Source organism: Balaenoptera borealis, assembly GCF_965194805.1.
Source record: "Balaenoptera borealis genome assembly, chromosome: 15".
In the NCBI taxonomy this organism is placed as follows: domain Eukaryota; kingdom Metazoa; phylum Chordata; class Mammalia; order Artiodactyla; family Balaenopteridae; genus Balaenoptera; species Balaenoptera borealis.
Window position 1 is genome coordinate 53,521,862 of NC_138871.1, and position 22,622 is coordinate 53,544,483.

A 22,622-nucleotide genomic window follows, 5' to 3' on the forward strand; every position below is an offset into this window, starting at 1 on the left:
AACCCAGGAAGGCCCTTCAAGGCAATAAATATAAATGCTCCCTGTCATTGTGTCCTGGTTTGGCCAGAGACAGCCCTGGACCAGTTTGTTCTCAGGGTTATTTTTCCCCACCTCCAACATACACCTTCCCTATTCATGCACTTTTCAACCCTGGCACAGATAAGCACATCTCTAATCTTCCTCTCAACCCCATCACGTGCGCAATTCAGATCTGAAATGCAAATCACTTAGAAAAATACATGCACACAAACACCCAGACACCTGCTCCCTCTCGTTTCAGATATATAGGGTAGATGCACACACAAGCACGCCTTACATGTATGCATATGAACATTAATTACACTGTTTCTTTTTCCCAAGGTTTTTAAAAAAGATCTGTAGTATTTTCAGATGATGAATATTTGTTGAGTATGTACTAACATAGGCCTTGCTAAGTACTTTTATACGTCTAGAGCGGGGCACTCTAGATGTATAAAAACTTAATTCATCCTGCTCTTGCTTTTAAAAAACAGCAGGTGAGACAAGAGATCTCCCTGTACACACACTAGCAACAGACTAAATATTTGTTGTTAGTGGTGATGAGGGTCAGACATTGTGTGGGCTAGCAGAAACATGAAAGATAGTGATGGATTATTCTAGAAGACAGGAGAATCACACCTGACACAATCAGCTTCCATGGGTCACTCACACACATAGTTTAGAAGACTCTTGACCTCTGTAAAACTCTGCTTTGTTGTCCATTAACTCCCTTTGGAAAATATATAAACAAGTGTCCAAGGGATATAACAAGGACGATACCTCATATAATTCACAATTTTTAGAGGAAAAAATTAATTATTCCCTTGACCAGTTTAATCAGTTTTCTACCAATCTCTCATTTCATAAAAACACAAGGAAGATATAAATCTGTGGATGACTTTGGGAGTCAGAGAAGCTATGTAAATTCAAGGTGTTATCCTGTTCAATCTTACTTATTTCTGCTGTCCATTTGTTAAAAGACTTCATCAGGCGAGGACACAGTTGCCTCTGGCACCTACTTTACCTTTCTTAAGTATTTATTGAGCAATATTTTCTATTCATCACTGAACTTAGTGCCAAATAATGGAATAATTAATTTTTAGAATAACATGTAGTAGATATAAATTAGAAAAATAATGGCAGCTTAAAAAAAAAAATCGCCTTATTAACGTCCTCTAGATTTAGAACTTCTTAAGGGTAAGGGCCCCTACTCCTGCCCTGCCTGAGTGCTGAATGAAGAATCTAGCTGATGACCCACGAGGTCCCAGCACAGTTTGGGACACCTATGCTTCCCATAGCTCCCAATCCACCAACCGCTTCCTTCCTAAGCAGAGCAGACTTGAGCTCAGGTTAGGGCTCTCTTTAGATGTTAATAGATTGCTTTTTGGTAATGTCTCTATTTTAGGGAGGATGTATTTGTTGGTACAATAACTCATTTCAGCGCCCACTGATTGGTAGGTATGGCTATCAGGAGCAGTGTAGGAAGGATTCCAAGGCCACCTCTGGGTTCAGAGGTCCTGTGATCGATTAATACTGCCTGTCCCCAGGGGTGGATTAGATGAGGGATGCTCAAGGGCTGTGCGTCTACCACTCCTGATATAACGGGAAGAGCAGAGGCTTTGGAGTGAGAGCCCCCAGCTTCAAATCTGGGCTTTGGCACTCTGTCTATAGGATCTGAGAAAAGTCACTTTGCCTCTCCACAATTCAGCTCTTCATCTGTAAATGGGAATAATTTCTATTTCATAGGGTCCATGTAAAGCAGTTGTTCTCAAAGTGTGGTCCTCAGGCCAGCAGCATCAACGTCACCTGGAAACTTGTTGGAAAGGCAGAATCTTAGGCCCCACCCCAGACCTCCTGAATAAGAAATTCTGGGGATGAGGCCCAGCAATCTGAGTTTTAATGAGCCCTCCAGGTGGTTCTGATGCCTGCTAAAGTTTGGAACCCTTACTGTAGAATCCCATACTAAATGATAAGACCCATAGTACTTATTTTAAGGACAGAAGTCAGGTCTTTCACCTGCTACACACTGTCCAGCAAAGTGCCAGTCTTACCACAGGTGCTCAATAAATTCTAATTTCTTTCCCTTTCTTGTCAAAATATAAGCTGCCAACACAAGAACCTATGGGGTGGGGAAGAGCAGGGGTGTGCATGTTGTTTCAGGTGGAGAAATTAGACAGTGGGGTGGTTCAAAGACCTAAGCAAGCCTGTGGCAAGATGTCTGGGGGATTTCCTCCCCACGGAGAGGAAGGAGGATGGGCTCAGGTCTCTGGAGCTGATGACAACAATGATATTCTCAGGGATGAGGGTGAGTTATGCCTACACAACACGCTAAAGCAGGAAGGATCATACACAGCAGGCTTGTCTTAGTTAAACCTCATCCAAAGAGTTGCCGTTCCTTCAGTCCCAAAGCCCTCTCTATTTTTTTTTATTGAAGTATAAGTGACTTACAATTTTCTATTAGTTTCAGGTGTCAAAGACCTCTATTTTAAAATTGTTTCACTTGTTCCACAGTACAAACTTTGACAACAGGTCTACTGAGGTGGCAGTACTGGATATAATAATCACACGGTGCTCCCCTCCCTCCCGCCCCTCACCCCCAGCAAACATCACTGCACTGACAGTTTCATTTGCCTCACAGGTATAAACAATGGTGCAATGATTTCCATCCCCACAGGCCATCATGCATGTGGCAACGTATTTATAAAGACAAATAAACTGCAAATCATTAGGGAAATGCAAATTAGAACCACAGTGAAATACCACTTCACATCCACTAGGATGGCTTTCATGTGAAAACAACAATAACAACAACAAAAACAGAAAAAATGGCAAGGATGTGAAGAAACTGGAACCCTGGCGGGAAGGTAAAATGGTACAGCTGTTGTGGAAGACACTAAGGCAGTTCTGTAAAAAATTAAACATAAAATTGGGACTTCCCTGGTGGCCCAGTGGCTAGGACACTGTGCTCCCAGTGCAGGGGGCCTGGGTTTGATCCCTGGTCAGGGAACTGAATCCCACATGCTGCAACTAGGAGTTCGCATGCCGCAACTAAGGGTTTGCATGCTGCAACTAAAGATCCCACATGCCACGACGAAGATCCCGCACGCAGCATCGAGGAACCTGCATGCAGCAGCTAAGATTCGGCACAGGTAAGTAAGTAATAAGTAAGTAAGTAAGTAAATAAATAAATAAATAAAATTACCACACGATCCGGCAATTCCACTCTTAGGTCTATACCCAAAACAACTGAAAGCAGGGACTCAAACAGATATTTGTATGCCCACGTTCCTAGCAGCATTATTCACAACAGCCGAAGGTAGAAACAAACCAAATTCCATTTATGGAAGAATAAACCAAATGTGGTATATACATACAATGTAATATTACTCAGCCTTATAAAGGAATGAGTACCATTTTCGGAAGCAGCAGCATAGCACAGGGAGATCAGCTCGGCGCTTTGCAATGATCTAGAGGGGTGGGATAGGAAGGATGGGAGGGAGGCTCAAGAGGGAGGGGATATGGGGACACGTATATGCATATGGCTGATTTGCTTTGTCGTGCAACAGAAACTAACACGGTATTGTGAAGCAATTATACTCTAATAAAGATCTATTTTTAAAAAAGGAATGAAATTCTGACACATGCTACAACACGAATGAAACTTGAAAACACTATGAAAAGTGAAATAAGCAAGACAAAAAAGGACAAATATAGTATGATTCCACTTATGAGGTACCTAAAATAGTCAAATTCATAGAGAAAAATAGAGTAGTGGTTACTAGCAGCTTGGGAGAGGGAGAAATGGGAGTTATTTTTTAATGGATATAGACTTTCCAATTTGGGATGATGGAAAAGTTCTTGAGATGGATAGTGGTGTTGGCTGTGCAACAATGTGAGTATACTTAATGCCAGTGAATGGTACACTTAAAAATGGTTAAAATGGTAAATTTTACATTTTATATATACTTTACCACAATAAACAAAAGAGTAGTTAACCACTCTCACCCCTCCACGGCCACAAAAGGAAAAAGACATCACAATATAAACCTTCTACATCTACAGTACTCCTAAATTCTCACCAAAGTAAATGTCCTGAATAAAAAGGACTCTAAAACCTCTGCATGCTTGAAAATCTAAACTGATTAGGGCAGCAACACCCTTTCAAGACAAACAGTATTCTCAATTTACTTTGGCTTGCCATGTTATGAGCACATCTGATGTGAAAAGGAGACACAGCTGAAAATGGAGATTTGGCTGTGACTCTCCGATGTGTTCACTCAGAGGCTTCAAAATCCCCATCCTTCTTCCCGTTAATGAAGGTTTGCTTCGACCTTTCCATTAGCCCACAAACTACTATTAAAAAAGCCATTTATCAGATTAACACTGAGTACTGCAAAAGTCATCTGCAAGCGGCGTGCACTTTTCCACGTAGGGGTTGCCATGCCAACGGCTGCTCCATGTTCATTGTACAGGAGTATCAACTTCAACAAAGTCCTGTTTCATAATTCTGAGGACCAATTCCATCTTACTGTCCCTCCGCACTTCCCAAATGTGCACACATGACAAAGACCCCACCAAAACCAGGTAATGACCAAGAAAGGGAGCAATTAAAAAATTGACTTGCTAAATGTCCACATACCGAAAATGTTGCAAGGCAGACAAACATTATATTATTTCCTCTCTCTCTTATCCCCATCCCAAAGAAGTACAATCAAAGAATTTGATGTAAGAACAGTTTAGCCAGTAATTCTCAAAAAAGGAATCCTGGGTGAATAAATTGAAGGAGAGACTATAATTATGCAAATTGTTATAATAGATTGTTTGCCTGGAGAGCACACAACTATCAACAAAATGGGGTAAGATACTTGGATTTTATTGGTGCTAAATTTTGTTGCAAATTTTTGTTTTAAACAATGCCTGCAAAATTTTAAGTAAATATATTTAAACTGACTAGCAGTATCAAGTGTTTTGATTTAGAAGAAATGTCTGAAACAGAGAGCTCTAGGAAACAATTTGTCTTGACTCAAAAGTAAACCTAACAAGCAATTTCCAACCACAGACAATGAGCCCAGCCTCATACCTAAAACTCCTGATTAAATCAAAGAAATATCCAATCCGGTTTAAAAATGATTCATAGGAAACAAACAAATGCTGTGTAGACAACAGATTCCCAAACGAACAGGAGTCATCGTTATGTTGAAGTCTGCTGTAAATATAATGCCACACTTCCAACCAGGATCAGCAAAGGAAGAGAAAAAGCTCATCACAACTCTTAAACATATACAGCTTTCAGGTATGGGATAGAAATGTATTAATAGCATCTACCTCAGCTAAAAAAAATTTTTGTTTTTATCTTCTGTCGCAACTCTGAATGATACTGTGTATGCATTAAAGTTTTCAGTATCATGAATACACTATTGTGTAAAGAAGGAAGGGTGCTTTTTACAAGATACGGATTGTGTCACAAAATTTGGGGAGGGTGATAACCAATTAAAATTTTAAATGATGCTTATTTGAAATCTTGGGCACAGGAACGACATCACTGAAGAAAAACTCGTTCTTCTAGCTAGTGGCTCCTGGCTCAGAGCAGACACATGGGCCACACTGGGAGATGATCTTACCCAAAGTGACACCCAGCCCTGACAGCCCTCGTCACCACAGCCTCTTCTATCTAATCTCGTGAATTACTCTAAGCCTAGAGAAAGGCCTATGTGGATACAAAACTTTTAATTTGTAGTTATTTCTGGGACACCAGAGCTGACACATTGGTCAGGCGTATACAAGAGATGCCGCTTTCTTAGTTTGCGAACATCTCTGGGCTGGTTAGAGCTTGTTTTCTGAACCAGGATGTGTCGATGAATCGGAGTTGTGTTATGATACATCTATAAGTGGAACTAAATACAGCTTTATTAAATCTATATACCGTGATAGCAAGAGAGAATATTGATAAGTTGCTGTATGAAAAATGCATTTTCCACAACAGTATATAGTAATGATTATACTCTGCAATTACACGTACTCTATAGAAGAAAGTATGTTCACCAAAGTGTTAACAGTGGTTATCTCTGGATGGTGGAATTTTGGTGATTTTTAGTTTTATCTTGATGCCTTTCTGTATCATGACTTTTTTTTTTTACAGGAACATGTATACTTTTTATAATCAGAAGAAAACAACTATTTTAAAAATAATTTTACAGGAGAGACAACTTATAGGGTCTGGGGGGTGTGTGTATGCACACATACTCTTGCATAGTCTCCCTAACTACCCTTATGCTAAAAGCTCCCTCCAAGCCACTTGGGGAGCACTTCCCTCCTCCCTCAGGCCCAGGCATCCCTGGGTGACGTTTGCACAACCCTATCCTCCCTCCACATCCAGCTCTCCGTCCAGCAGCGTCAGGGAGCTGCCCCCGCACTGGGGGCAGCCATTCAAGAAGCAAGGAAATATTATGCAAGAGCACAGGAAGTCAGAGGAGACAGGATTCTGGGCAGGCCTGGCAAGGAGTCTGTGTGAACTCCAGTGAACAAGTGGACTTTGCTCAGCAGGGCCGAAGCCAGCAGAAAGCCTCCAGGGCGGCAAGGGAGAGCCGTCCACCTCAGGTCTCTGGCCAGTGGGCGGTCATCCAGAACTTGATGTACCTGATGTAAGGCAGATAAACCCAAGTCCCAATATTTCTACTTTTTTGGCCCAAGTTCAAGGTGACTCCCCAACACTCACGCACCATGACTCACCTCTGTCCCACATCGCTCTCCTCCTCCCCCCAAACACAACATGACTCCATTCAGTAATTTCCAGGCCTGTTCCTCTCAAGGCCACCAGCTTTCTAACTCAGTTCTCTCTCTCACTGCCTCAGACTGAAGGACTCAGTACTTTCAGCTAGCTTGTGTCCATCATCTCATGTCAGTATCAACCCTGAGCACCCTGGATATGTTTATTTATATGCGCGCACACACACACACACACACACACACACACACACACACACACACATTTATATGTGAATCACAGAAGTAATAACCCCTTCTTTTACAGTAGTTTATATTTTCCAAGCCCCAATCCAACTGGCAGGGCAGGGATTACACCAGCCATCTGACAGTTGTAGAAACCGAGGCTCAGAGGGAGTGCATGACGGCTGCAGCATGATGCTATCAGAGTGCGGAGCCAGGTCTCCTGGTTAAGGATGCTCTCACTCACCCGAGAAGCCTGCCTCCTTCCCTGGCATTAGGAGATGAGACACCGCCCTGCCTGGTAACACAACTGCTCCCTTTTGTAGAAACTGCTGGGCAGCACACATTCTGTCCCACCTCAACCCACTTTCTCCTTAACGGGGGGGTGGGGAGGGGGTCCTGCTGCTGTCAGTGAAGTGGGTCCGGCCCCTGCTCTCTGGCATCATGCCATGTCCAGTAATGACTCGCAAGTCTCTGCCCCTCTCCACTTTAACAGAACCTCCTCTTGGAGAGGGGGAAAGTACAGGGGAATTGGAGATGCTTTCTCCAAATCTCCACTGATCACCTTTAACCTCCCATCTTCCTTCCCTAAGGAAGCACCTGGAAACAGGAGTCAGGACCAGGTTCCACCTGGACTTCATTTCACAATGGAACTGGTTCCCACCTACTAGCCCATTTTAAAGATGGAGAAACTGAGGCCCAGAGGTCACCCAGCTGGTTAGCACTCCTGTTTCCTTTCCACCAGGCCGCAGGAATTCTGCTAGACATACAACAGGACATTTCCCAAGCAGAAAGGCCCTAGATGTAAGTAGTGGGATGGACAGGACTGGGCAGAAATAGGACTAGGTACCCCCACTCCCCCACCCCCCTACTCTCTTTTGCCTCTGTCAGGAGCAGGCAGTGATATTTTAACACACAGAACCAGCCACGTAGGGAACAACTCCCACCCAGTCACTGCCCCTGGCCCGACAATTGCTAATTGTGGTGAGGACCGACAGTGGCATTCTCCTGGGACTCTGCTGTGTATTTCCAGTCGCCACCAACACACAATGGCCCCTACTCCTCTGGCGTAAACATTGCCAAATAAGACAAACAATAACATCACCACGACAGAAAAATAACGTGCCCAGAGAGACAGCACCAGCCAGTGGAGAGAGGCTGGGGTCAGGGCTCTGCTACCATGGGCTCTTCTGCTCTCTGACTTTGAGATCACATTTTTGTGCCTCGCTTGTTTCATCTATATGGTGAGAATTACAACTACTTTAACCTACATCATGAGCTTTGGGAAAAAATTAAGCACTGACTGAACAAACGCAAGAAATGATAATGCCAGGTTGAGGACAAAGACCCGGCAACCCTGGAATAATTATTTCACTTAACAAATATTTAAGGAGCATCTCATAGGTGCCCAGCACTGCCCCAAACGCTGCGGGTATGGTGGCAAGGCAGCACGGCCCCCGCCCTCAAGGAGCTTACAAACTAGGAAGCAGCAACAGATAATAAGCAGACAAGTGAATGACAGCATGTGGGGAATGCCGTCTTTCAAAAAAAAAAAAATGGAGAAGAGGGTTGGAGGGCTGGCAGTTAACTGAGGGAGGTGGGGATAGACTTCCCTGAGGAGGTGATATTTAAGCTGAGCCCTAAGGCCCCAGCAGCTGTCCAGCCCTGAGATGGGGCTGAGGGAAGGGCCAGCTCAGGCACAAGAGATGTCAGGGATGCTGCAGGTGACAGATCTGAGGTCAGAATGGAGTGACCTGTCAAGTTTCATGGTCACTATGTGGCAGAGCCAAGCTCTTCACACCCAAAGCCTCTTCCCACTACCAGCAAGACCAGGAAGCCCAGGCATCTCGAGGCCTCAGTGTGCCCCTCATTTCTACCTCTCCCAACAAGCTGCCTGACCTTTTGAACACCTTGGGCCCGGCACTTAGTCCCTTTGGGGGCCCACAGTTAATTAGGTTTTGCTTGTGAGAAACCGAGCAACAAGTGGGACCCGAGCAGAGGTGGTGCAGATACAGCTCTTTAGGTCTAGAGATCTGGGGGTGCTGAATTGAAGGGCAAATCCCCACTTGTAACAGGATGGCAGCAGCCACGGACCCTCATCTCCACAGGTGAGGGGGAGAACAGGCCAGGCATGGAAAGGGACACATCCACAGTCAGACCATTTTTCAGGAGTCCTGGAAGTTTCCTTGGTCTCCTGGTGTTATCAGATTTCCTCCCATCTCAGGAGATGGGAGAAATACAACTCAAACTTGAAAATCATGATTGGCAAGAGCACATAACCCTGGGGGCAGCTGTGGGTAGCGGCAGTTAAAGGCTGGAGAGCTAGCGTCTCCTTTCAGCGTCTGCTAGGATTCCCTCCCAATTGCAGTCAAATCGCTCCAACAGGTAGTGATGTGCCAAATGGTTATATTGTTGTTCTTGTTAATAATGCTGCCTTAATGGTCTGTACTTTATACTCTTCAAAGGTCTTTCCATTGAGATAATGGTTGCAAAAATTATTTTCAAAGTGCAGTACGCTCTTAAAATGCATGGTTTTACTGAAATTCTAGCTCATTTCAAACTTATAATAACAGTACTCGTAGAAAGCAGTTAGTGTATCTAACCCCCATTTAGGAATAGGAAACAGAGAGAGGTTAAGTTACCTTCCTAGGTCACACAAGTCTGAAAAAGATCTAGAACAGTCTCTCAGAGTCCTAGAGATTTTTGAGAACTCCTCTGAACCTATGGAGGCTGGCTTTGCCAGGGACACAAAAGAAGTAAAAAGTGGCCCTAGGGGCATTTACAATCTGTTTGGCAAAACAAAGGGTAAGAAATATGGAATGCTGTGGTCAATCCCCTGACACTAATTTTGGAGGCAAAGGAATTCAAGTGGGTGAAAGTTTGTCCCTTTCCAAAATAAACATGTACTCTGCCTCGGCCCAGAAAATCTAACTCCAGGAGAATTGTTACGTCAGTTACCCTTGTAACATTTGGATCCATACAAGGAGCTACAGGTGGCCCAGCATCCCAAGGCTTATGTTGATCTGAGTGTGGAAAATGGTTCAAATGTGCCCAAATGAATGGCTTAGGAAAGAACGAATCAACGTTCATGGTCATCTCAGACTCCTTTCTGCCCAGGTGCTCTGGTCACCAGGATTTCTCAAGGCCCAACGCTGGCCAGAAGCTTCTGTGACTACACCACCACCAAGTGTGCCCAGGTCCCATCACCGAACTGACCCAGGTGGGGCAAACAGTTTGCTAGGAGTTTCGCAGAGGCAAAACTGTTATTTTCAAAAGTACTTTTACTTTGGAAAGGAAGAGAAAAGAAAAAAAAAAAAACAGAGAGGAATAGACATGGTAAGTTCACAGGTTTCCTACCCTAATGGTGTCGTCACAGATTAGCTGGGTTAGATCACCCTCTTCTCCCTTCCGGGGGCCTATCTGGAGCTGTGGGCAGGTGGATGCTAGACTGGGATTCTAGCTCTAGCTCGATTAAGGTAAACACCACTTCCTGGCCTATGGGGTTTCTCAGGACATCCCTGAGGCCACTTCCCAGGGACTGCCCAAGGCCCCAGACAGCCCCTGTGTCTGGGCTGGCTGCACTGAGCTCTGCGGCTCTCCACCACCTGCAGTCCCGGGGGAGGAAGCCTCCATCCACCTGGCTCCAGAGGGTCCTTCCTGGGCTCAGGCCCAGATTTCAGCAGCCTGCACAGAGTAGGTGTGAAATGTGAGCACACCACTGAATAAAGCAATCCTCCCTGGGGGGGGGAACAATTTCCCAGTTCGACAACCATTTACGAATTACTGAGGGGCTGGAAAAGGAAGCAGAGACGGGACATGCAATTGTCACAATGACATTAAATTCCAAGCCAAGAGCTATCAGGAGTAGCGGCCTCCCTCGAAGTACCATTGGACGGGGTGCGCTAAAGTGACTTGCCTGGCCTTTGCTGGGCCCTGGTGTGGGAACTTCTTCAGGGATTCAGGATCTCTGCCAAGGCCCTGCTCGCAAGTGTCCAGCCATGACCGCAAATGCTTCTAAATACCTCCAGGAGAAAGGTTATACCTGCTGTGGGTATAACTACCCTACCCCAGCTACCCTACCAGGTGACTCCAGAAAGATGGCTCCTTTTATCTCTGGCTACATCTGTCCAAGAACACCAGAGCTCAGGCTTTAGGGAATGGTGTAGCCACACAACAGGAAAGGAGAAGCCAAGGAACAGCTCAGCTGCCACTTCACGCAGGGGATGCAATTCCCAGTGATCAGTAGAGACTGACAAAAAGCATGGCCATCTCTCTCCCTACAAATAGTGGGGCGTTGAAGGGCCTGTCCTATCTTTCTGTAATGATCAGACTCAAAAACCTAGAATCTACAATGACAAAGGGCAAGAAGGGATAGAACAAAAGCCCCTATCACGTTATTAAGGGGACAGAGGCTTCACCATCAAAATGAGAACGTGGAATGAGCACCACTGCACCCGTCCACAGAGCCCGATGGAAGCTATTTTAGAACACAGTAAGCTGTCCCCTTCCAGCCGCCTACTCTGGACACTGGGAGGCATTTATTACCCTGAGGCGTAGTACAGTCCAAAAAGAAATATATTCTAGAGTAATTTGGGCACATTTGCGGATGACTGATTTCCTAAGCAATACAGAGGAACATTCTTAGCCTTATGAAGGACAACCATGGCACCCTCCAACCACCCTTTGGTGCTTACACTAGAGCCAGCTGGAAGATAACAGATGTGCCCTGAGCAGCTCCCAGTCCAAATAACTCCCAAGAGAAGCAGGCACTGCTCCTGTGGCCCCAAGGCAGCCCTAAGATTCCATCACATCATGACTCAAAGAGGAATCATGATGTCCTCAACTTCCCAACACCAGCCTGGGCTTGGTCCCCCATCTCCCATCTTTTAACACAGCTCCAGATTCAGCTCTGGAAGGAGCCGGCTCACCAGCACTGGCCTGTACACCCTCATTATTCCTACCTCCTCATTTTACTCCAGCTGTTCACCCCCGCTGGAATGCCCCGAACCCATCTGCCTATCCAAATTCTACCTAATCTTCAAGACCTACCTCTTAATGCTCCTCCATTAAACCTCCCTCTAATCTATGCTGATCAGTTCCTTTCCTGAAACTATTCACAACACACAAGATCTGTTTACCCTTATTCGCACTCAGTTACTATCAATCTTCCACAGTTGCTCAATGTTTTATCTGAGCTAGTTCTGACTTCCTAACAAGATAGCAACATCGTAAAGATGGGGCTTAGACAACCATTAACGTAAACCATCTTGCATTGTTTTAAACAAATCATTTTAGGAATTCCTTGACTCATCAACTAGACTCTAAGCCTCCTGAGTGCAGGGGACTAGACTCTAATGCCTCTTTGTAACCTCACTACATGGCATGGCACCTGAATTTAGTAGGTAACCTAGAATGTTTGTACACGGTGATGATGACAGTATCCACACAAACTTCACTACATGCATGGTGGGTGACCAAGGAGGATGGGTAAGTTGATCTGAGCAAAGGTTTCTGCCTAAATCTCTAACCTGCTGCACTAAGCCCAAAGTTCATGACATAGATCGAATTACTGAGTCTACAAACAATTACTGGGCACCAAATGTGGGCCTCTGTTCTGAGGGCTGTGGGAAGAAAGAACAGAAAAAGATAACTGGGTTTCTGCTCCTGAAGGACTTACCACCTACGTGGTGCTCAGGGACAGATACACACACATACACACTGAAAAGCAAATCGTAAGAGCATCATACAAGTAATAAGACACAGACTGAAGACCATATAAATGCAGGGGTAACCAATGTGCTGCGAATCAGGAAGGCCCCGTAAGGAAGAGGATTTCTAAACTGAGAGTGGGTACTCCCCTACACACACTTTCCCACCTGGCTTTTTTAAACTTTAACCTAGAGCAAGTAAGTACTTTGTTGTTTGGCTGGTGCTTGCCTTGGTGCATTGGGCAATCTTGAAGTGAAGCACTGACTTCACAATACTAGCCTAATGTTTGCATTTGATGTAAATCATGTATCAACCAGACCTGCCTATGGTCTTGTGGGTATTTTTTTCTTTTTCCTCTCCCTTCTTCTTCTTTTTTTTTTTTTTTAAAGGAAAATAAAGGGCTCAAATCTACATGAAAAAGAAAAGCAGAGCCCAAGAGCCAAGCTTTCCAAGTGAACCAAGAGATATTGACAAAGCAATTGTATGATTTTTTTTTAATTAAGCATGATTTTGGGGACTCAAAATATGCACGGTGTTTACAAGGCACATTAGAAAATTAGACATCCTTGCCCTTGAGCAACATGTAATGTTGCTGGAAAGACAAGAACACAAGAAATGTCATTAGATAACAAGGAAATATAATCAGACGGGCTCTCTCGTGTAAGTCACCAAGAGCTAGAAAGGAGTGCAGGGGGAGGTGCTGGTGTGGGAACTACTGCAGGAGGTTCTGTAGGACTTGGGGGACTCAGGCTCATGCTAGGAAAGTGGGAGATACTCGAGTACAAAGAGAAGTCAGGAGAGCATCCTAGATGGAGGGACTGGGCTGAGGGAGCAGAGGTGGGAAAGGGACCTGTGACATGGAGTGAACCAGCCCTTGTGGCAGAGCGAGGAGAATGGCACATCTGGGGTTCAGGAAGCACACTGGGTGATGGGGAATGGGGTCAGAGGGCTGGAGTGGGGTCCCTGATTGTCAACGAGATGAATTCCCACAGCTGTGTAGGCTGCCCTTGGGAAGAAAACTGGACCAAGGATCCATGTCCTCATTCAGGTTTTGTGTGTGTCTAGCTAATCCTTGGAGATCTTTAAGAGAAACACTCAAATCCACAAAAGGAACCCCTTCCCCACCCTGAAGACTCTCTGTGCTCCAAGGACATGACAACCCTGCCTAAAATAGGGGCAGTATCAGCACCATGCAAACCTGTTCTGAGAGGCTAGGAAAGCTCTTTTAGCAGCCAGGCTGCTTCCCAGCCAGTCAGATAGCAGGGAAATGCACGGGGGTGCTAATTTCCAGAGAATATCAGAAAGCGCCAGAAAGTGGGGCAGCCACACAGTGGACCAGGATTTCCCCCTGACTTCTTGACCACCCCAAAGAACCTCACCAAATGGGAGGGGCTGTGTCGGCTGTGCCAGGACATGCAGAGTGAAGGCAAGGAAGCCAAAAAACTGTGAAGGGGCTGGCTCCCATGCCCCACCTACCACTAATTCCCCTGAATCCCTGGTATAGAAGAAAAGACAGACTCCTGTGGCATGGCGATATGGTTACATTTATAGAAGCTCCCTTGTCACCAGCAAAATGTGACCTTCATACTTTTCTTATCTTAATATCTGGATAAACATTTGTTGTGCAAGCACACAAATAAAGGTTCTAAGGGTGAAATGTGGTGTGTCCAGTAACACCACGCAGCTCTGAACCCAGGCACCAGAAAGTCCTTTTGGCTCTGGAGATGACTTCTCTCTCTCTTTACCCTGGGCACCAAAATTAGCTTCATCAACCTCAGCCACTGCTGGAGTGAAGGCTGCCATGCTAAAATAGTATCTGAGAACTCTTGGAAACACAGGAGAGAAACACAAGGTTACGGTGGTTTACAAACACCGAAGAAAGCAATTTCACTGGAGTGCTTCTTAAACCAGATATAGAGGGAAGGAGCATTATTGGGGTTTAGCCTGGAATCTTCACAGAGCGAATGATATTCTTCTAGCTCCCTGAATTCTCCACATGGCATATTTTATATACCGTGATATAGTCAATTAAACATGAGTATTTTCATTCAGAAAAATAGTGTAGAGGTTATATGTTCATAAAAGAGTGGTTATCAAATGATCTGTGCTTTACTTGCACGGTCCTATTATTTCTAGAACACTCTGTAGAAACATCACAGAGTCCCATTTCCCCATATATCTGACCGTCCAGAATTGTTTTTTTAAATTTTGTTTTGAAGTTCTGAAGAATGGGCCCTCGAAGAGCTCCTCATAGGCACTATTTTCTGCTGTTTCCACATGGAATTCATAAACAGAGACAAGCAACTGATTTTGTGTGCGCACATAAAGCCATTCTTTCCTGCAACTGCGTATGACGTATTTTCCAGGACAATCTTTCTCAATACTCCAAAGTGCTTCAGCAACAGGAAGCTGTAAAGGTAGGAAGGAGGCCTGTAGATATTTGCTGTAATTACTCATTAGTAATGAGAGTAGCTAGCACTGAAGTTTGAGTCACCCCCTTTGGGCTCATGCTCCTTCATTAGCTTATAACAGGTGCCCAGGAGGACACCTGGGTCCAGTTCTAGCTTTCACTGCAGGTGACAGGGTTTGCTTCTTTTCACAGCTCAATTTCTCAAACATAAAATTAGGATAATGTGTTACCCTTCCTTCCCCCTGCCCTCTACCCAGAGGCAGTCAGGACAAATCTTATTCCAAGTGGTAACAATATGAAAAATTTGTATCAAGGGTAAAATATACATATTTGTTAAAACGAATACAACATCAAGAGACAGAGAGAGAGAGAGAGACAGAAAGAGAGAGAGAACTGTACGACTAGATACCCAGCACAGTGATTTAAATGATTATTACCAGAAAAAAAAAAAAAAAACATACACTTTAACCAATGTATTTTTAAAGGATTTATAAAATGCTTCTGAACACAGATTGAGGCCATGTGTCCCCTTATTCATAGTGAGCCACTGACTCCCCAGTCATAGGTCAAGAGCAGGGAGACTCAGACTGAAAACGAGATCGAAAGAGTCAACTAAAGCTGTTACAGAATTGATGAACTTCTAAAAAGACTATCATATCAGCTGTACCCCCAGCATCTGTGGGCAGCCAACACCGCGATGGGGGTTAGTTAACCTCCAACATTACAAGTGTGAGTACAGAAAATGGAGTCATTTTCCCACTCGTGTGCTTTATTATACAGCTTCATCCAATAAAATCACTCATCTGTTATGATTCCTAGCACTAACCTCTCAGGTTTGATTTTTTTATTCAAAGGTACCATGGATATGGGATGCAGAAAGTCACTGGAGGAATATAAGAAGAGATTTCTAACAATCCACTTCCTTGGCTTTGTAAAATTGGGAAAACGCCAGATGGGGGCATGGCAAATCAATATATATTTTTTAATGGGGTCATTTTCCTTACTGACAAACCACCTTTTCTGAAATATCTTTCCACATGAGAAAAGGACCTGCTTCCCAGAGTCATTATCTCACATAGAAGTTACTTGTAACTTTAAAAGTGAAGACTTTTTCCAAGTGAAGGGGGGAAAATGTGCCTCCTGGGAACATGTAAAGGTTCTGATGGTCATGCCCTATTATAAGTTTGCTGATGTACAACTGGCCCCTGGAAACAGTCTAAGGAGGTCAAGCAAACCGGTACTCTTGAGAATTCAGGAAAAAACAAGACCACTTAGAGGTAGATAATATTCTGGTCCATTCCACACACCTGTCTTCTTGGCTCCAGAGAGCTCACAGGGCCCCAGCACTCTTCTTGATCTTATACTTGCAGATCAGTTCTGTGGCTTTCCATAGCGGGACCAGACCACTGGGGACAAACTGCACCAACCTCTACTCGAAAATCGCAGATACTGGCACGCCATGCATGGCCATCACACATACAGTGATATGCAATTGCCAATATGGCTTGCTTCTCTCTCCATTATGATATGTTCATGCAATTGTGTTTTACAGCACTAGGAAAACTCAACAAGCCCTTCGAGGTTCACAGTGCAGAGGCCAATGGTGTGATGGCTGTGAAAGCTTGGGGCTCATCAGAGAAGGGCTCTATAAAAACGCACCATACTATTATTGCAATGATCATAGCTATTCTTTATTTCCCCATCCATTCTCTCCTTCCTGTGCTCACAATTTCAAAAGATCAAAAGGGCCAGAGGCAGTCTTGTGCAACTTGATTTGGAGATGGCTCTCCAGAAGCCACGGAGGAAGAGCTTCGAACAGGTTCTTCTGCACAATGGAGTCTGAAGATTACAGGAATTACTTAAGTCTTGCCACCTGTTAAGAGTGGGAGGTGGAAAGCTTTCAACTTCTTGGGGGCAGTAGAGAGCCACCTCCTGCCACAGTGGAGGAAAACCCATGAAAAGTTAAGAGTTTCCAGGGCTTCCAAGTCTACCGTTCATATCTTCAATCCCTGTCTGTGTGTGAGGTTCCATACAAGTGATGAGTCACAAAAGAGAAAAGTAATTATAATAATTATAAATACAACAGCAAAAGCAGTTATCATTTATAGAGTACTTTCCATGGGTTGGGCATGGTACTAGATACTTTATAGATATCTTAGGTAAGGTAAGGCAGTGTGGATCACTGGTTAAGAGTACAGACTCTGGGGAAATCAGCTCGGTGCTCTGTGTCCACCTAGAGAGGTGGGATAGGGAGGGTGTGAGGGAGACGCAAGAGGGAGGGGATATGGGGATATATGTATAGGCATAGCTGATTCACTTTGTTATACAGCAGAAACTAACACAACAATGTAAAGCAATTATACTCCAATAAAGATGTTACTAAATAAATAAATAAATAAAAGTTTAAAAAACATACTAACAACAACAACAAAAAAGAGTACAGGCTCTGGAGGCATTTTGCCCCATTCGAATCCCAGCTCCACCCATACTACCCATTTGACCTTTGGCAATTCACCTTTCTATACTTTGGCTTTCCCATCAGTGAAATGGGGATAATGACAGGGCTTATCTCACAGGTTGTTATGAGGATTAAAAGAGTTCACCCATGGAAAGTTCTGAGGACAGTGTTTACACAAATATGTGTTCGAGCTTTTTTGTTTCGTCCTATTGCAGATATAATTTCTATTAAGGACACCCACATTCCTAGTACCTAAAAAGACCTCCAATAACTGTTTGAGGACGATGGAAAACATGAGGATAAGATTTCATGGCCATTTTAAGAAGCAGTAACAAAATGAACCACACCATACATGTACACAATGGAATATTACTCAGTCATTAAAAAGGAACGAAAGTGTGCAATTTGCAGAGATATGGATGGACCTAGAGGCTGTCATACACAGTGAAGTAAGTCAGAAGAAAAAAATGAATATCGTATAATATCACTTATATGTGGAATCTAGAAAAATGATACAGATGAACTTATTTGCAAAGCAGAAGTAGAGACACAGACATAGGGAATGGATGTATGGATACTGGGGGAGGTGGGTGGGGGAAGGGAGGGGTGGGATGAACTGGGAGATTGAGATTGACATATATACACTACTATGTATAAAACAAGTAACTAATGAGAACCTACTGTATAGCACAGGGAACTCTACTCAGTATTCTGTGATGACCTAAATGGGAAGGAAATCCAAAAAAGAGGGGATATATGTATAGCTGATTCACTTTGCTGTACAGCAGAAGCTAACACAACATTGTAAAGCAACTGTACTCCAATACAAATTTTTAAAAATTACTAAAAAGAATGAACCACACCAGAACTAAGCCTGTGCAGGGCACTCGGTTCCCCTTCCTCCCATTACTGAGGGTAGACATGTGGGTGGACAGACAGGTGGGTACAGGTAAGGTTAAGCTGCACTACAGAATCAGACATCCAAGAGCAAGGGCTTGCCTTCTCCAGATCACAGAACTTTGGAAAGCCTATTAGAGCTGAACTGACTTCCCTTGGGGAAAAATATGCTTTTATCCATAATACCAGCAGCCAGTTTCAGAGGCTCATGGACCACCCCTCTGAAGTCCATTCACAAAGCCCAGATTAAGAAACTCTCTCTCCCTTCTTGGTCTTCCTAGAATCATAGCTATCTCCACGATTATCCTCAGCAGGACCAGAATCTCTATCCCGAGCCTCCCTCCATGCCCCTCACCAAAGCAAGTGTTCAAAGAAGAGTAAACATTCAGCTTTGGGGGCCCTTCTGTCTATGGTGTCAGACAACACCACAGGGATACCCTTGAACCCCCCCACTTTTCATTACTCTCATTACCCTCAACACTGACTCCCCCTGTTTGACCTCCCTCAGAGCCAGTCTTTATGCTGGTGATCAGGGCCTACCCTGTGTGATTCCAGGGAAAACTAGGAACCCATTCTCCCACTCCCCAACACACAATACTTCTCAATAATTGTCTGTGCTTAAATGTGTAGTTACTGATTGAAATGCTATTAAGAACTTCTTATCTTTAGCTTCAAACGATTTGACCTCAACAGAAAAGTGACAGGTAAGCTGCCAGCTACTGTATTTTTAGTTAAGCTTCCTTGTGTGTCCTTCCCCTCCCCACAGACAAACTAAGCAACTTGAAGACCAGGACCACATTCCCTTATTTCTTAATATCTCTCCAGCATTTTATCCAAAGAGGGAGTAGGTGTTCAATACACATTTGTTGTCTTTATTGGTTTACATCATGAATAGCAGAGCTGGTTTTCATCATGAAACTAGACATTGGTACTGGGGACCCTGCGAGCAAACATTGCTAACTTTACAATATTGGCAAAAGCCCTACCTGCTATGAACTATCAATGATGGTCAGTACCAAATACAATAGGGAAGATTCATTAGGCTAAAATGAAAACTCATGTTGGTATGGGACAGAACTGAGGAAAATACAAACAAAAAAAGGCCAATACCACTGGAGAGATTTCCTGAGAAGTAGAAAAGCCTAAATCTTGAGATAATTAATGACAGCAAATATTTTCAAATGTATTGGGCTGAAATCCTGGAGCACTAAGAATTATCTAATTGGTTCCTTCTATTTGTAAACATTTTACAGAATAGATTCCTAGAAATTTGAGGATCACCCTACACACACACACACACACACACACACACACACACACACACACACACACAGAAAGAGAGAGACACAGACTGACTGATTTACATTCAAAGTGAATTAAACAGTTTTGGTCTCCTGGTTTTCACTCCTAGTAAAAATGCTAACTTATTCAATACAGGAATCAATCTATCAATAGTAGCTGCTTGAATGTCTCTGCTGACAGGTAGTTCTCTGCCTCATAAAGCAATTTGCTCCACCAGAGAACAGTCCTTGCATAAAATAATTGTAAGCTTCCCATCAGCAATGCTGAAAAAAACCTGTAGTCATAGCATTCTTTTGAACTCCATGAAAGCTGTGTGAATTAAATTTTATTCACCTGAAACTATAATGTGTTCCACCAATTCCTTATCACACCTGCATTCTGGTAATGCAATTGGAAAGAGACATCAAATGTTGAAGGAATATTTATAGTAAATATATTTAAATTGAGAAAAACCGTCCAGCAATACTTTTGCCTTCCGAATAGAAAAAAAGGTGGGCTTTGATTTTATTTTAGCAGAGGAACCACTACATCCAGTTGGCAGGGGGAGCCGGAGATAGAAAACTTCTGATCTGCTACCCCTGATCTTCCTCCCACCAAAGGCCCCACACTAAGCAATAGAAGCTTTCTGGAAAGGAGCTCTGAGCTGGGTCTGGCTTTGGGAATGGACTTTGATCCCTGATTATCCAAGGATCCAACTTATATTTACCCAAACCACTCTCCAATCCCCATGTACCTAAGAACTTCCAGACTATTTTCTCTTCCAGGGAAGGGGCTCAGAAATTGTTTTATCAGGAAGTGAGTAGCCCAGACACTTTCTAGCTCCTCACAGAACCAGGAACCTTGATTAATGAGACCTTCACTTCACTCCTGACAGACGAGTGCAGAAAGTGAGTGAGTGCAGCACCCTTAGCAAGCTCGTTTCTGGCCATCTCTGATGTCACTAGGAATTCCCACCACCGCTAAAAGAGCACACTTTGAAACCCAGTTGGCCAGCCAACGTTTAGAAAGCAAACTCTTTTTTATTAAACATTAACATCTCCATCGATGCATGAACGTTCTGGAACAAAATAATCCTGCCCACTTCTTGGAAGACTGTTGTTAGAAGGAACATTGCAAATGTTCCATGAATCTGGAATTTTGGGGAAGAAATGGCTCTGCAGAACCAGAAGAATCACATCTTAAGAACCTATACACAGAATCCTAATCTGAAAGCCCCCATAGCAGGTGTCACACCGAACTTGTGAGGCACTCTGGCAAAGCTAAGGACCGCCACTTACATGACACACCAACTTTCAATGCATTGGTTCACATATTTGAATTACACCTTGGTCCTGCAAGGAGCATGCCCCCAGCAAACAGAGCCAGACTAGAAAAGTAAATACGTCTCAAAACAATTAGCCCAACAGGAATTGGACAACCTCTCTTAGGACTCCGGATGGTGAGGGACACACTGTTTGCCCTGCCAGTCTGCGACATAAAACCAAAGGCAAGGCGCAGAAAGCAGACACGCGGGGCCACCGCCTCTGGCCTCCTAGGCATCTCACAGGCAATCCCCACAGTGGTTCTTAAACCTGCCGCTCTAGCGAATAATTCGGAGTCTGATTGCCCAACTTTTTCCTGCTCCGATTCTGGCTCCCTCTATCTCTAACGAAAGAGGCACTACAGCCAGGTATGTCGAAATAGTTCTGCCCCTGCTCCCAAGTTTCTTGCGACGATTAACATACATAATAGCACAGGACCCGCGCAAAGCCGCGCGGGAGAAGCTGACACTTCACACATCTGTCAAGATTACCATCAGGCCCCACCTCCGCGATTGCAACATTCACCGATAGGCATCACAGTTGTAAAATGTACAATAAGTTCCCTCGCCGGCTCCAGAGCCTAGCGCGCGCAGAGGAGCTGACTATAACTTTGTCTTCTAATCGTTCAGCCATTACTATTGGCAGGCTATACTGGTTTAACAAAATGCGTTGGAATCTTAAAGTCCCTTCCCTGCTTTGCTGTCCTTCAAAGACACAGGACTCCAGGGCTGCTCCGAGGCCCCCGGGGGCGAGCGACGGCTGCAGTCTCAGGGCCCAGAACGGCCAGGGCAAGACTCCCTCAGCCGTCTCAAACCTGGGGGCGCCACCGTGACGCGGGAAGGGAGCTGCGGCCTCAACCCGGGAGCCGGGCTCAATCCCCTCCCCCCAGCGATCCGGGAGCGAAGGGCCCGGGCGCTCGGCCAGAACGGGCGCGATTCGCTCCCGTTTATCAAATCCTTATCGGTGCCCCGAGGTGGGAACCGCCGCTTTCGACCAGAGGATACACGGCTTCTGGCTCCGGTCCCACAGTGGAAGTCGAAACAAGAGTAAATCGACCCAAGCACTGAACTCTTCGGGCTCCCCGGCTCGAGGCCGGTCACCCCAGCCCATCGCGGCTGGGTCCCCATTCCCCGAACCACCGCACAGCCTCCCAGCAGCTGATCTCCAGCGGCTCAGGCCCTTCAGCCGGCCGCGCGTTCGATTACAGTTCTCCGCACACCAGCCCCGCCAGCCGCCGTCGAAAACGGGGCTGAAAGCTCCAGCCCGCGGGGCAGCACGAACGGAGGTTGGGAGGAGAGGGGGGCCAGGCGGCAAGCCACGCACGACTGCGGGAGGCAAGGCGGTTCCCACGTCTGCGCGCCACGCCGTGCGCTCTCACCCTCGCCGGGAGAGGGCAGTGAGAGTTGGCCGGGGTTGCCTCTCCACCAGTGCCGAGACGCTGGAGAGGGCAGGCGAGCAGATCGTGGCTGCCCTTCTCTGTCCTCTTGGGAGAGAGACACCGGGACCTGCCGGGAGCGCCCGGTATCGCCATCCCCTCCCCACACACCAAGACACCTGCCTCCGCGAGGCAGCCCGGCCCACT

The 22,622-nt window shown here is 45.0% G+C and overlaps 2 protein-coding genes across 3 annotated transcripts in view; one reads left to right on the forward strand and one right to left on the reverse strand.

Annotated features, from left to right (window-relative positions):
* Positions 1-22,622, forward strand: part of ATP6V1E2 (ATPase H+ transporting V1 subunit E2) — a 454,269-nt gene that overhangs the window by 206,023 nt on the left and 225,624 nt on the right. The window lies entirely within an intron of this gene.
* The window catches only part of EPAS1 (endothelial PAS domain protein 1), an 89,392-nt gene that overhangs the window by 65,571 nt on the left and 1,199 nt on the right, over positions 1-22,622 (reverse strand). The gene's annotated exons all lie outside the window — the stretch shown is intronic.